The following is a 13,197-nucleotide window of genomic DNA, read 5'->3' on the forward strand; positions in this document are numbered from 1 at the left end:
TAACTGAAGATGGTATGCAGTGAAAGCTATTCTAATTACTCTCACTTAGAACTTTATGAGTTTTAAATCTTCTCCTTCACTTTCCTAGAGAGAAATCCCAGCTGATACAAAGCAAGATTATCTATCTCATTTCAGCCTCCTTATTCTTCTGCAAAGATGGAAGTGACAGAAACAACAACAGGCATGGCCACTGGAGAACAGTAATTGTACGGAGAGGGGGTGAGGGGGGTCTCACATCATATAAGGATAACAACCATGCATGAAATGAGTTGGGAAGGGCACTACAACCTGAGGAGCCTTTCACTTACAGCATAGTTTTGAACATCCTTGAATTGGCCTATTTACACCAAAGATGGGTAGGTCCAAAGCAGGGCAGGGTTTTTATTCAAGAAGCAAATTTTAGCATCTATTTCACTTTAGGCCTAAGTTCCACTGACTTCACATAAAGTGTCTTTCAACTGGGGACCAAAAAAGTGACTTTTTAAGCTTTTTTCCCTCCGTTTATATTATATTTCAGTGATTCTGCTCTTTTTGCTCTGGTTTTCCTTTGAAAAGAATGCTACAGACCAATAGTAACTCTGGTTATCAGCTCTGCTGATGCTGTTCTTGGCAATGAACAGAGGGAGACTGGAAAATGATTTTATTGATGGAATTTCCTCAATACTTTTGGCATTAGACACAATGGAGTGAACATGACTTTGACGTAATAAATTCATTGGGATATTTGTTTAAGACCAACCCTCCATGACTCGTGAACGTACCTCAATCAAGAGGGGATGGGCTAGAAGCTCAGTAATTAACTTCTTAAAGGAAAAAAATGTCCTTTTTTTTTTTTTTTTTTCCAGAAATATACACAGCTTTAAGATCTAAAAAGACAACAGGTTGACAAACTAAGGATTTTTCATTATTAGGACAGACATGGTCCATCAAACACTCGATAATTCTGATATGGTATCAGTAAAAATGTAATCAACTTTCTGGTACCGTGTGTGTTTTGAAGTCACAGAACTACACGCTGTGACCTTTAAGAAACAGAGAAATTCCTCTGTAAATGTAACAGGATTTAATTTTTTTTAATCTTAAAACTGTCTCTACCTCCTCCTATTACCTCCTGCTTCTTGCACTAAGCAGCAAAGGAGTGGCAGATACAACTCCGGTTTTCAAAGAGACGGGCATAAAGAGCTATCAATTAGTGACTGGTCCAAGACCAGACTAAACAATGACTAAAATTTAAGGGTAACCCGTTTTCACTTTCCTGAAAATGGCTAGAGTTTGGAGCAGTGGAATTTTCCCAAAGCAGAACAAAAAACACGAGACGTGTGTGAAAGGTCTTATAATACTGAATGCCTGAGGATACCAAGAGGGGCAAGAGGAAGTAAATTTTGGTGATGCAGAAGCCTGTTTCTGACTACAAACTCAACTAAGGTCAAATAAAATTTATTTGGAGATGAGTGAGTCAATGATTAAGAGATCAGCTGCAGGTAAAAGATCCTGTACACGCTGCAGTGGAGAGGAACAACTTTTAACTTCCCAGGAAGCCGAACTTTGATGACCCCCCCTGAGTACAACTGGCTAGACCTGTCCAGGGCCATACAAGGCCCACAGGGTCCCACAACACATGTGCCTTCTCAAACTGGAGTAGCAACTCTTTGCCGCTTCACTCTTCCTACTTCTCCCTCCTCATGTTACCTGACCCATACCTTCATAGGGAAGAGGATATCAGTTTAGAAAGGAGCAATTTCCCCGTGGCCAGGGTCACACAAGATGTGAGCCAGTGTACAGGCAGCAGGTCCATAGCTGTGGCTTCAGTTGTTCCACAGCAATCTCTGTCTGCATCTGCCTAGGCTGGGGGGGACATGAAGTACAAAAAAAAAAAAAAAGGGGTGGGTGTCTCCATGCAGGTGCATGCTATGAAGCTGGTAGCCAGATACAATTTGGTGAGGGATAGAGGTGGACTACAGGACTGCCAAAAAGTCAGGAGTCCAGGTAGTGGCTTGTATTGCTTACACCTGGAGCTGTCAGAAATTAATCCATGGCCTAGAAGAAGGTCCGTGGATAGTCTTGAACAGTTTGCAGCTGCCACTTCCTTCCCTCCTTCTCCCACCCCACCAAACACTCCAACCACATGCAAACAAGGCAGCTGGGATGCAGGAATCATTCTCAGACAGCTGGTGAGGGAAAGGAGATCAGGCAATCTGTGCAGGCTTTTGCACTATCATTCAGGACGTGCTCCCCCCTCCCTCCCTCCCACCATGTAGCTTTTTGTGCTATCTAAAGAGGAAATGTATTGACAAGTCTTAGCAAAGTCTGACTGGGATTGCTGTAAATGCGGGGCACCCATTGAGCTGGAGATCCTGCAGAGCAGACGGTGACACCAGAGGTGGTGATGAAAAAGCAGTGCTGGAGCTCTTTCACTCCTTCTGGGAGACAGGTCATGTCAAAACCATGTAATTGAGGGACAAAGGAAAAAATCCAGCAGTAAAATCCCCATCTACCTGGGGAAGCTTAGAGCCAAATGGGCTCAGTGTAGGGCCCAAATCCATATGGCTGGAGACCATGTAGTTCTGTGATAGATGCACTCATTCAAAACACTGGGCTGCTTTTTTTTAATTGCAGCAAGTTAAAAAAAAAATAACCACATGCAGCAGAGTGAAAAAAAATGCCAACACTGGCTTTAAAAGGCTGTAGGACATGGAATAGAGGCATCTTCCCCTCAGGTCACACATGCTAGGAGTATTATGTAACCTTGTTTTGTAAGAAGCACACTGATCTCCTGGCACTGAAAAAAAAAAATAGATGTCGACTGCAAAAATCGGAAAGCCAAGAATGTATTATACAGGAATGGGTCTTGCCAAAGCAGGCAAAGTCCAAACTTCCCACACTTCCCAAATTATCTTTCTTTCCTGCTTAATGCACTGCAAATGAAATTCAGTTGGACTTTGACATTATTGTGGACTGGATGCAATCCCATTTATATTGTACATAGATAGGAACTGATGATAAAATGATATTGTTTGAGCAAATAGCTCACTTCCTTTGCAGTAGTTCTTACAATTGTTAACATATTAATAATTACAGTCATACATTGCATTTATAATAGCACCTTTCTTCACCAAGAATCCTAATGCTCTTATGAAATAAAGTGATTGTACTGTGTGTATGCTATCTTAACTGAAAACATATCTGACATCACAGCTCTGTCTGTAAATCATGCTTTAAAACATAAGGAGATTAACTTTCCTACCAATCCATTGCATTTTCAATGTCTTTTTTGTTGTTAAATATGCCTCTGCGTATTCCTCCACAGAGCTTATAAAATGCTTTCCACCAAAATAGACATGTAAGAAATCTGCAGCATTACACAATCTTCCTCAGGGAACACTTCGTTTCTTTTCAGTGCTGCAGCCATTCCAGTTAGGTTTGATTTCCCTTGATTTTCAAAAAAACAAGACAAAAATCAGTGGCGGAAAAAAGACTCCTTAGTGAACAATATTAGTATTTCGATGGTTCCATTCAGCCATTACTGTTGACACTCTGGGTGTGCAGAAAACATGAGGTAAGCCCTCACTGCCCAGTCTTGAGTGAAGCAGGAAGGTACATGCTGTTTTTACTCAAGAAAGGTCTGTGAGGTCAGCCCTGGGAAAAACACTCTTAAAAGTAGCTCTTGCTACTTAATATCATTAGACTGTACATCCTGGCGATTTAGGCTAGGTATCTCAATTGAAAATAAACAAACAATCCCTACATCTTTATGTAGAAGAACCAACAAAAGTCCTCTTAATTCTTGATTCAGTAAACACAGGCTGGCTTGCAAGGCTTATATAGTTTTGTTTAAGTAAGTCCACAGGGATGGCCGCATCAGAAACTAGAACATATGGAGAAGTGTTTAAGGGAGATGGGTATTTCTTTAAATCCAAAAGTAAAAACTTTCCAATACAAACTCAATATGAAAGATTCCTCTTTCTCTTACTGCTCAAGGGTTAAACACAGATCCTTCGGAGGAATTTGTTAGGAATTGGACAGTGAAATGCTTTCCACCATGTATGGCACACAGCCATTGTAAACAGAGTGTGTCCCATCACTGCCTTCAGTGCCTCAACAAATCTGAGCAAGGGGGATAAGAGCACAGAATCTGTGCTACGCCCTGAGAACGCTGAGAAATTATTTTTTTTTCTCTCTCAGGATCTGTGAGTATATTATTATTATCATTAGCCAATGTAGATAGTAGAAGTAGTCAATATTGGCACTGCTCACAAGTCCACTGTCAAGATTCAATCAATCTCTATTCTTCTTGGTGTAGATTTTTATTTGTGATCTTAGAGTTGGTATGCTAATTGTGCCTATTGGCCCTTTTAATCATATCTACAGATCAGAAAATAGGGAAAAGAGAAAGAATGGCAATCATTCATGATGAAAAAAATGTCAGAGGAAGAAGTCAAACTGCATTTCTGAAAAAAAAAAGTCTGGAAACTATTTTTCCAGTAAAAACAAAACAAAACAAATCAAATCAAAACAAAATAAAACCAAACCAAACCCAAATCTCTTGTTGGCCAAACATTAAAAATGCCTATACCTTAGGCAAATGTTTGAATAGTTAAAAGAATGAGGGAAAAATGGTGTTAGCTGAAGTGTTTTGTGCATGGGTGATATAATGAGCTTTCTCTACCAGACAGATGTAATAACAGTGCAAGCCATAGGAATGCCCCGCCCTGTGAGTCAACAGACTGACAACATGGCTATTAGTTGCCAGTTTAGAACAAGAAGCAGCAAATGCTTTGGCTACAGGAGCTGAAACTACAGGGCTAACATGGGTAAGGGAAATGGAAGTATGCATGCTGGAATACATCCAGGACTCCAGGTTGTTAACACTTCTACCTCTATGAAAAATACTATGAATACTGTATTGCTCGTGAATAAGGAAGAATTGTAAATTTTGTCCAAGATTCCAAATTATTCACAGAAGACATATGGAAGCTTAACAGCAGCAAGTACATGTCTTTTGTCTCAACTGTTACCAGCTCTTGTGGGTTATGGAAAAGGTGGCGGGTTTGTGCTTGATGCTCTATAGGGCCAATAGCACAGCCCTTGTCTTCCAACCCTTCCTGCCTCTTTAAAGCATCTCATGTTAGGACTTACACTCACTCCCTGTGTGACCCTGTTATCCCAGTACTTCATAGATGAAAGTAATTCAGAAAAAAAAAGCTTTCTGAAGCTGGAAAGAGTGTCTTATTCTGAATTGGTTTTGTGCACAGACCACTCTTAATTCCCAGATAAGAGCAATCACCCAGGAAGCCAATGACAAGTAACACAGTTTAAATTCATACACACACCCTTAATCCAAATTCATTTCCGTAAGGAGATAAGCTTTCAGTAAGTTCACTAATCAACCAGTATAAGTGGAGAAAGAGAACAGGAGGTGTGGTTTCACTACTCAGTTTATTTTCCAGGATTTACATTTAATTTAAGTCAAAGGTAAAATGAGAGGAGTGCTCCCATACTAGTTTCCATCAGAAACATTTCTTTTTTAACAAGCCAGCATTTGCTGATAAACTCAGTCAAAAAAATAAACTGAGAAACAAGACACAAAATCATCGCAAAATTATAAACAACCATTGAAAAAGATGGGCTGAATATAAAGGAAAGGGAAAAAAAGTGAAGAACCTCACTAGGCAGTAGCTTTTCCAAAACCAGTGGTATCACTGGGAGTGGTTTTATTGTATACTTGAACCATTCGGGACATCGGGTGATGTGCAGTACATCTGACAAGCTTAGAGGCAAACCCTCCAGCCACTATCCTAATATTTGGCTCTGAAGAGACTCACCCTCGGAGGGTCATCAAAAGAAACTGAATTCTTCTAAAAAATAAGGAATCTTTAGTAACATCACTAGGAGAAAACATGAGTACAGCTAGTTTTAGCTCATTTATTGGGAAGTTTGCTGCACAGGAGAATTTCCAGATTGTGAACCTGAGGTACAGTTTAAAAGGGAGGAGGTTTAGTTCCATCAAAGTTGCTTAAAGAAGTAACTTAGTTCCATCATCTTTAAGTTTGAGTCCTTTTACAGGTAAACAGCAGTCCTTGTCAGCAGACCTGGGTTTGCTTCGTTACTGCTTTATTAGCATCTCCAGAGAACACATTAAAAGCCTTTTGCATGAATACCTTTTTGCAGTGTTGGTCCTTGTCATCTACTGTACACGTTTTGAGCAACAGGCCACAGGACTTCTCCAGACCCCATGTAGATCATCTGCTGCTCCCCAAGTAGCTCCTGTCACTTACGCTGACATTGCAAATTTACTAAACTCCTAAATTTGTTCACCTTTGACATGGAGCTCACTGGTACATGGCGAAAAAGACTCAGGGCTGGACATGGATAGGAAGAATTAAGTCCATAGTGCCTTAAAAGCCATTCAAAAGCCCTTGCTCAGTTACACAACATAAAAATTTTGTCTGGTAGCGCTTTGTCCTGTTTTCAGAAATGCAATGACTTTAAAATGTAGCTGCTTCCTTGTATTTAACGAAGCACAAAAGCTGAACCCATGGAAATTGCACAGTAAACATCACTGCTTACTGGTATATGGGAGAGAACAATGAGGGCAGAGACTCCCATGCTAAAACCTAGGAGCAACACAATATACTGTATTTTGGGGTGATTCCATTGTGCTGGCATTTGATTTAGCGAGAAATAGTTGCTTTTACCAACACAGAAACAAATTTTCTCCTAGCATTATGTTTGGGCCCCTTTTCACCCCTCCTGTGCACAGTGTTTGCTGAAGTCTGCTTGGCCAGTTAAGCAGGAGGTTAGCTGTGCTGCAGCAGACATGTGGAAAGTAATTAAATGATTTATTACCTCTATTGAACACGGGTTTTGAAAAGCAAACATTGTCCAGCGCAAGAACACCACTAGTGACACACAGCAGTTTGCTTCACTAATGCTTTCCTATGGGACCTCCCAAAGCATGGCAGAATATCACCGGAGTAACACCTGGTCTCAAAGGATATGCTACCCTGAGAAGAAAATATGGCTGAGCTAGGATGAAGGAGATACAGTCACCTCTTCTGCAGTATGAACACCCAAAAGAGTCTGAATTTGTGACAGTGAATTTCAAACAACACGTGACTCATGAAACAGAGACAGTGTTACAAGCCTCTGCATTTCCCTGTTAGGCACAGCAAAAAAAAAGGCTTGTCACTTGATTTAACTTCAGGCTTTCAGATCAGCATGTTCATGGTGAAGAAAGGATCACAGATATGATAAGGTGACATTCAGTGACATTACTGCAATTATAACAGAAATTATAAAGCTAGTGCTAAAAACCCAGTGTAGGAGCTGGTAAGGAATGTTAGCTCAGGACATATGCTATGTTAAATGCTCGGACTGGCAAAGGTCCTGGACATGCCACTGCAGCCATGATTTATGTCAAATCATGTACTGAAAGCAAGAGGATGAAGTTTAACTTGGCTCTCTGGACAGAAATACGCCAACGGTCAGGAACATGTTGTTCAAACAGGCAATATGGACTTTACTGTGCACCAAAAACATCAACATGGCCCTCCTGACCTGTGCCACTAAAACTCCTGTCCCTGGTCTAGCCAAGAAATTTATTAAGAACCTCGAAGTGGAAGGACTGTTCTCAAGTCACCAGATTCCCCTTCTTGTATCTAGAAGGAATCATATCAGGTAATCTCTCATAAATGTATAGATCTCTACCTTAAACCAAACAGGTTTTTTGCCTTTGCCATTCCTAAGAAAAATTGTTACCCGGGGCCTTTCACATCTGATGGCTTACAAACTATGTCTGATTTCAGATTAAGGAAGAAAAAGCAAATGCTTCTGTAAAACCTGTTAATATTCCAGCTTTCTTATATTGATTTTCTGCGTGGCAGATTGTGTATTGCACCAAAATATGCAAATTGGCTCTTTATCCTTTTACCTGAAAAGCTCTGTCAGCATCACATCTTTTTGGTTCTCAACACACTATTCATATTTACAGACAGAAGGACTATGATTGTAATAGAATTAGGAGAAACTATAATACAGGATACATGAAATAACAGGATTGGTATACAATCAAATGGATGTAGCACCAATAAATCTAATGCTTTACTGTGAACAAAATAATAACTCTCTCTTCTCACCATTTCTTTACTGTCCACTAAAGCTCTGTCGACTTCACTGAATTTTTGTTCTGGCTTATATTGGCCTAAGTAAAGTAATAACATCTGCAACAACAATATAGGATTGTTTCAAATGGACTTAAAGGGTAACTCAACAGCAGTACTTAATATTTTCTCTATATATGCATATGTTATGCTAAAACTGATGTAAAGTCATCCATAATAAGATGTTCTATAACTGCTGATATAAATGTATTGAGAGAATGCCATTAGTAATATGACTGCATTAGATGTTGGTGCAAGCAGAAGCAAAAAAAAGGCTATCAAAAGACATGTAGGAAATTATAAATTATATCTACAAAATGAAAGACATTTAATAATAGTTAAGTATAGCCATAAGGATTATAAGTAAAATTCTCATCATACTAAATATTCTGGCATTTAATGAAACAGAAAGCCATCAAGTAATTTACCTTCAGAACTGGTTTTAAAAGGATTTTTCTCCATGTTTCCCTTAAATCCAAAAATAATTTCTGGTAAATCAAGAAAATGTTTATCTAGGATTGACACATGGTCAAACTGTGGGGGTTTTTCTTAAAATTTCACCTTTGTAGATGCAGTTTAGTCTAATCCTCTATCAAAACACGAGAAAGCATCTCAGTATTTTTAGGTGTCACATAGACTTTTGGCTTTTAATTTGTCCTGTTAATAGCTTCATTGTGTTAATTGTGCTCTCTAGATATTGTAAAGGAAAGATCAAGGCCTGCCAGAGTGAATGACCTGGCACTTTATGAATTTTCATTTCTGGAATGCCTACAATACCCGTGGTATAATTTAAAGCCAGAGCACAAATAATATTATGAATATAGAAGTACAGTAATCTAACCTAAGTCAAACAGTTTAAAAAAAAATTAACTTCTGGATTTTTTTCACCTTGGCAATTTGTCTATATTTTAAAAATATTGAAAAGATTTCAGACCAAGGTTACTTTCTGACACAGTATTGCAAATCTTTGCTCAAAGAAAACCAGGATTTATGTAAAATAAATAAGATGCCATGATGAGTTTTTTGTAGTGAGTCCAGGATGAACAACATCACTGAAGGGGAAAGACAGATTTGCAAGAGGTTTCTGTTCCAGTGATGCAATTATGCATGAAATTTTTTAACAGCAGAAATTACTACAGCTTGTGGTTACTTGGCTAATATTTTTGTGGGACAAAAGCCTGGGCTATGATTCTGCAAAAAGGCTGACAGCAGCTGCAAGTTAAACAACTAGAAAGCCAGTGGGTATGCCCTGGCAGGTTAGAGACAGAGGCCCAGAGACCAAGCAAGGAGAGAGATTTTTGGTGGTGGTGGAAGGTGCTGGAGTGGTTCCTATGGCCTAAGAGGGATGCAGAGCACTGCCATGCTTTTCTTTGTGTTTATTACAAATAAAAGCCTCCAAAGTAACCATTACTGATTTCAGTTTGATGAAACCCACTGCTGTTTGTTGCACATTCTGTTAAAGCAGTGCTGTGTCTCTGTAGAGAAGAACACTTGGAATCATAGATTCATAGAGTGGTTTGGGTTGGAAGGGACCTTCAAAGATCATCTAGTACAACCCCCCTGCAGGAGTGTCTTTCACTACATTAGGTTTCTTAAAGTGTTGTCCAACTTGACTTTGGACACTGCCAATGACGAGGCATCCACAACTTCCCTGGGCAACCTGTTCCGGTGTCCCACCACCGTTATAATAAAAAAATTTTCCTTATATCCAGTTTACACCTACCCTATTTTAGTTTAAAACTGTTGTCCCTTGTCATGTCACTACAGGCCCTGGTAAAAAGTTTTTCTCTATCTTTCTTATAAGCCTCCTTTACATATTGAAAGGCCACTGTAAGGTGTCCCCAGAGCCTTCTCTTCTCCAGGCTGAACAACCTCAACTCCCAGCCTCTCTTCATAGGAGAGGTGTTCTGGCCCCTTGATCATTTTTGTGGCCCTCCTCTGGACCTAACAGGTCCATGTCCTTCTTGTGCTGAGGGCCCCAGAGCTGGACACAGTACTCCAGGTGGGGTTTCACCAGAGGAGAATAGAGGGAAAGAATCACCTTCCTCGACCTGCTGGCCACGCTTCTTTTGATGCAGCCCAGGATGTGATTGGCTTTCTGGGCTGTAAGTATATATTGCCAGTTCATGTCCAATTTTACATCCACCAGTATCTTCAAGTCCTTCTCTGCAGGGCTGCTCTCAATCAATTCATCACCCAGTCTTCACTGATACTGGGGATTGCCCAATACTTGTTTCAGCCTGAAGCTGACCCTCTTGAGGAAGTGGACTTGGCTCCTTTCCTGAGAGTAACTGCACAGGCTTAGCTGGGAGAAGATTTGGGAGGGCAAGCGGATCTAGACAGAGTGTAAAAGATACTGGATGAGCTTGCAACAGGAGTGTAGACAGGGAGAGAAGGAGCAGAGGCTTTCTGCAGCCAGGAGCAGACACAAAGCCAACCTTCAGAGGCCAGGGAGAGAAGGAGGCATCCCAGGGACCCTGAAGAGACCTGGCAATCCCAGTGGTGCTGGCAGGGGCTGAACTGGGGGAAAGGGCCCACTCTTCATTAAAACAGCTGACAGGGGACCTATATAATCAAACCTTTTAAAATCAGATTCGTCCAACAGCTCTGTAGTTCCTCTGCTGAGAGTCATCCTGTTGCAGATTATTATTTTGTACTCTAGTAAAATCCAGCTGTAGGGACTGGAAGTATCTGGTATTTTTTTGGCATGTGAGAGCCCTTTTTAACTTTAAAAACATTCCACTTCAGTGAACTGGCTGGCTAAGGATCCTGTCACACCACCTTTCTGACACATTATAACACCGCTTTCAATGTCAGCTCATATCAAATGACAGGTTGGGTTTTTCACACAAAACAAGGGCTTTTCTCACTTTCAGATTCTGCTGGTGTAAGCATATATTTCACTCTAAAGGACAGTACTGACCCATTTCATGTCTCCAGCTGTAATGTAGACTGAACACATAACTAATTTGTATTACCTTCAAAGAAAGCTGTGCAGACAAAGCAGGACCTGCTGGTCCAGACAGAATCCATTAGCAACAAAGATTATATATTTCAATGTTTGTTCTGTTGTTTTGACTGTGGGAACAAGGAGAAACAGTTCTTAATTACTAATAATCCCTTGCATGCATTATTAAGAGACTATTTTGTTCAAATATTTGGAGCCTGCGGTGTTCTACAAGCTCTGTGTACAAAGTATTCATCTTTGCTGATGATAATGAAAAACTTTGTTGTTTATTGTTTTGTTAGGAGAATCTTTCTCAGGTAAGGCATCCCACCTTATGAGGGAAATAAAAACTGAAAATTTAATTCAGTTTTAAAGCTTTAATAAAAAGCTGTGATTAAAAAAAAAAAAAAAAGATGATTTCTGAATTATCCCAGATTTATAAACCAAAAACTAGAAAAGAATCAGGCCCAAAGCTATTAGAAACCGGAGAATTCAAAGTAGTTCAGTACCAGTGAAATGTAACTATGTTACGGAATCCCCCAGTATCTGCAAGCAAGGGTGATATTACACAGTGATATAGAACTGTTCATCAAATAAGATAACGACTCATTTCTTTAGGATTTTTATAGAACAGACAATTTTGTTATCAATCAGAAGTGCCAGGCTATCCCAGGACAAATATCAGTCACGTAGACCTAAGACACAGCAGTAACAGTCATGTCGAGGATGCAAAGAAACTCCTTTCACTGATTCTTACTCTGCAATGAAAAACCAACATCAAAAGCAAGCAGCTTTATTCATTAGTTATTAATAAAAACATGTTATCAAAGTCAAGCACACTCTCAAGCATGGCTCTGAAAGCAAAATATGAGACTGCTGGGATAACTTTGTTTTTTTAACTTGTTTTTTTTTTTCAGATGTTTTTCAAGTCATTGAGCTTGAGGGAAAGGGGAATTAATAGGCATAGCTTCTGTTTCTGCCAGAAATCTTTGCATGACCAGTAATCAAGTACCTAATTATCCAATTATGAAAGTGTGGATGTAGGGTGAGAATGTGCCTGAAACTGCTTTTCCTTTTACAAAGGCTATAAGGGTCATTATTATAATCTAGTATAAGCAGCACAACACAGGATACAAAAATGTCACCAAATCAACTACTTGCTGCTGGAAAGGCACAGATGTCTTTAGGAAGATGTCCAGTCCAATTTATTTGGTGATGGAGAAGAACAAGCATCCACACTGGTGCCACAGGGGCTATTCTGGTTCTCAGTAAACAGCCTCCAGACAGGCACTTCACCATACAGAGCAGGCATTGCAGGCGCTATAAAAATTCTTCTAAGGTTTCCCCAAACTAGTTATTTAGGAAGGGTGTGATGAATTGTAGCAGTTCTTGAAAATTTTCCTGGGGTAACAGTAAATGAAGATGGATTTATAGCATATATCGCATACCCAGGAAATCTTTTCCTAACCTGAAATGACTGCATCTGAAAAAGCTACAGAACACCATCAAGAGCAAACAGAAAGTGGGCAAGCTAGAAGTAAGTTGGGGTGCTTGGGAATGTAAAGGTATTTGCTGTGGTCCTTGAGAGAAATAGCCCTGGGGAAAAAACTAATTCCAGGCCATAAAGTAAAAGCTGGTATGGCTACATCGCACTTTGGTAGCCTTTTGTTTATAGAACAATGCTCACTGAGGGTCAGATTAAGCTCTGTTTTTAAGCCAGGTTTTTATGGCATTACGGGAGATGGATCAGTCAATACAGAAAAATGTCTGGATATGTAAAGAAGTGAAGGCAAGATGCTGTAAAGGATGGGCAATGGACTTGCCTCATGACTGTCTTTGAATAGCAGTGTAGGGAGAGGTGGTGACACGGAAAAAAACGTTTCAGAGCTGGAACACAAAAGTGTTCAGGCACTCCTTCAGTGGCCTTCAGAAATTCAAGTAGAATCTAACTTACATATAAAACACATAGGAATAGCAGCAAACTCCCTGCCTGCTAAGTTAGCGAAATTTTAAGCTCCCTTTGATTTGCTGGAGTCCTGCTACGGGACGTTGGTGTAGATCAAAATATGACTCACTGTATAGGGTTGAGAA

Source organism: Nyctibius grandis, chromosome 4 (genome assembly GCF_013368605.1).
Source record: "Nyctibius grandis isolate bNycGra1 chromosome 4, bNycGra1.pri, whole genome shotgun sequence".
In the NCBI taxonomy this organism is placed as follows: Eukaryota; Metazoa; Chordata; class Aves; order Nyctibiiformes; family Nyctibiidae; genus Nyctibius; species Nyctibius grandis.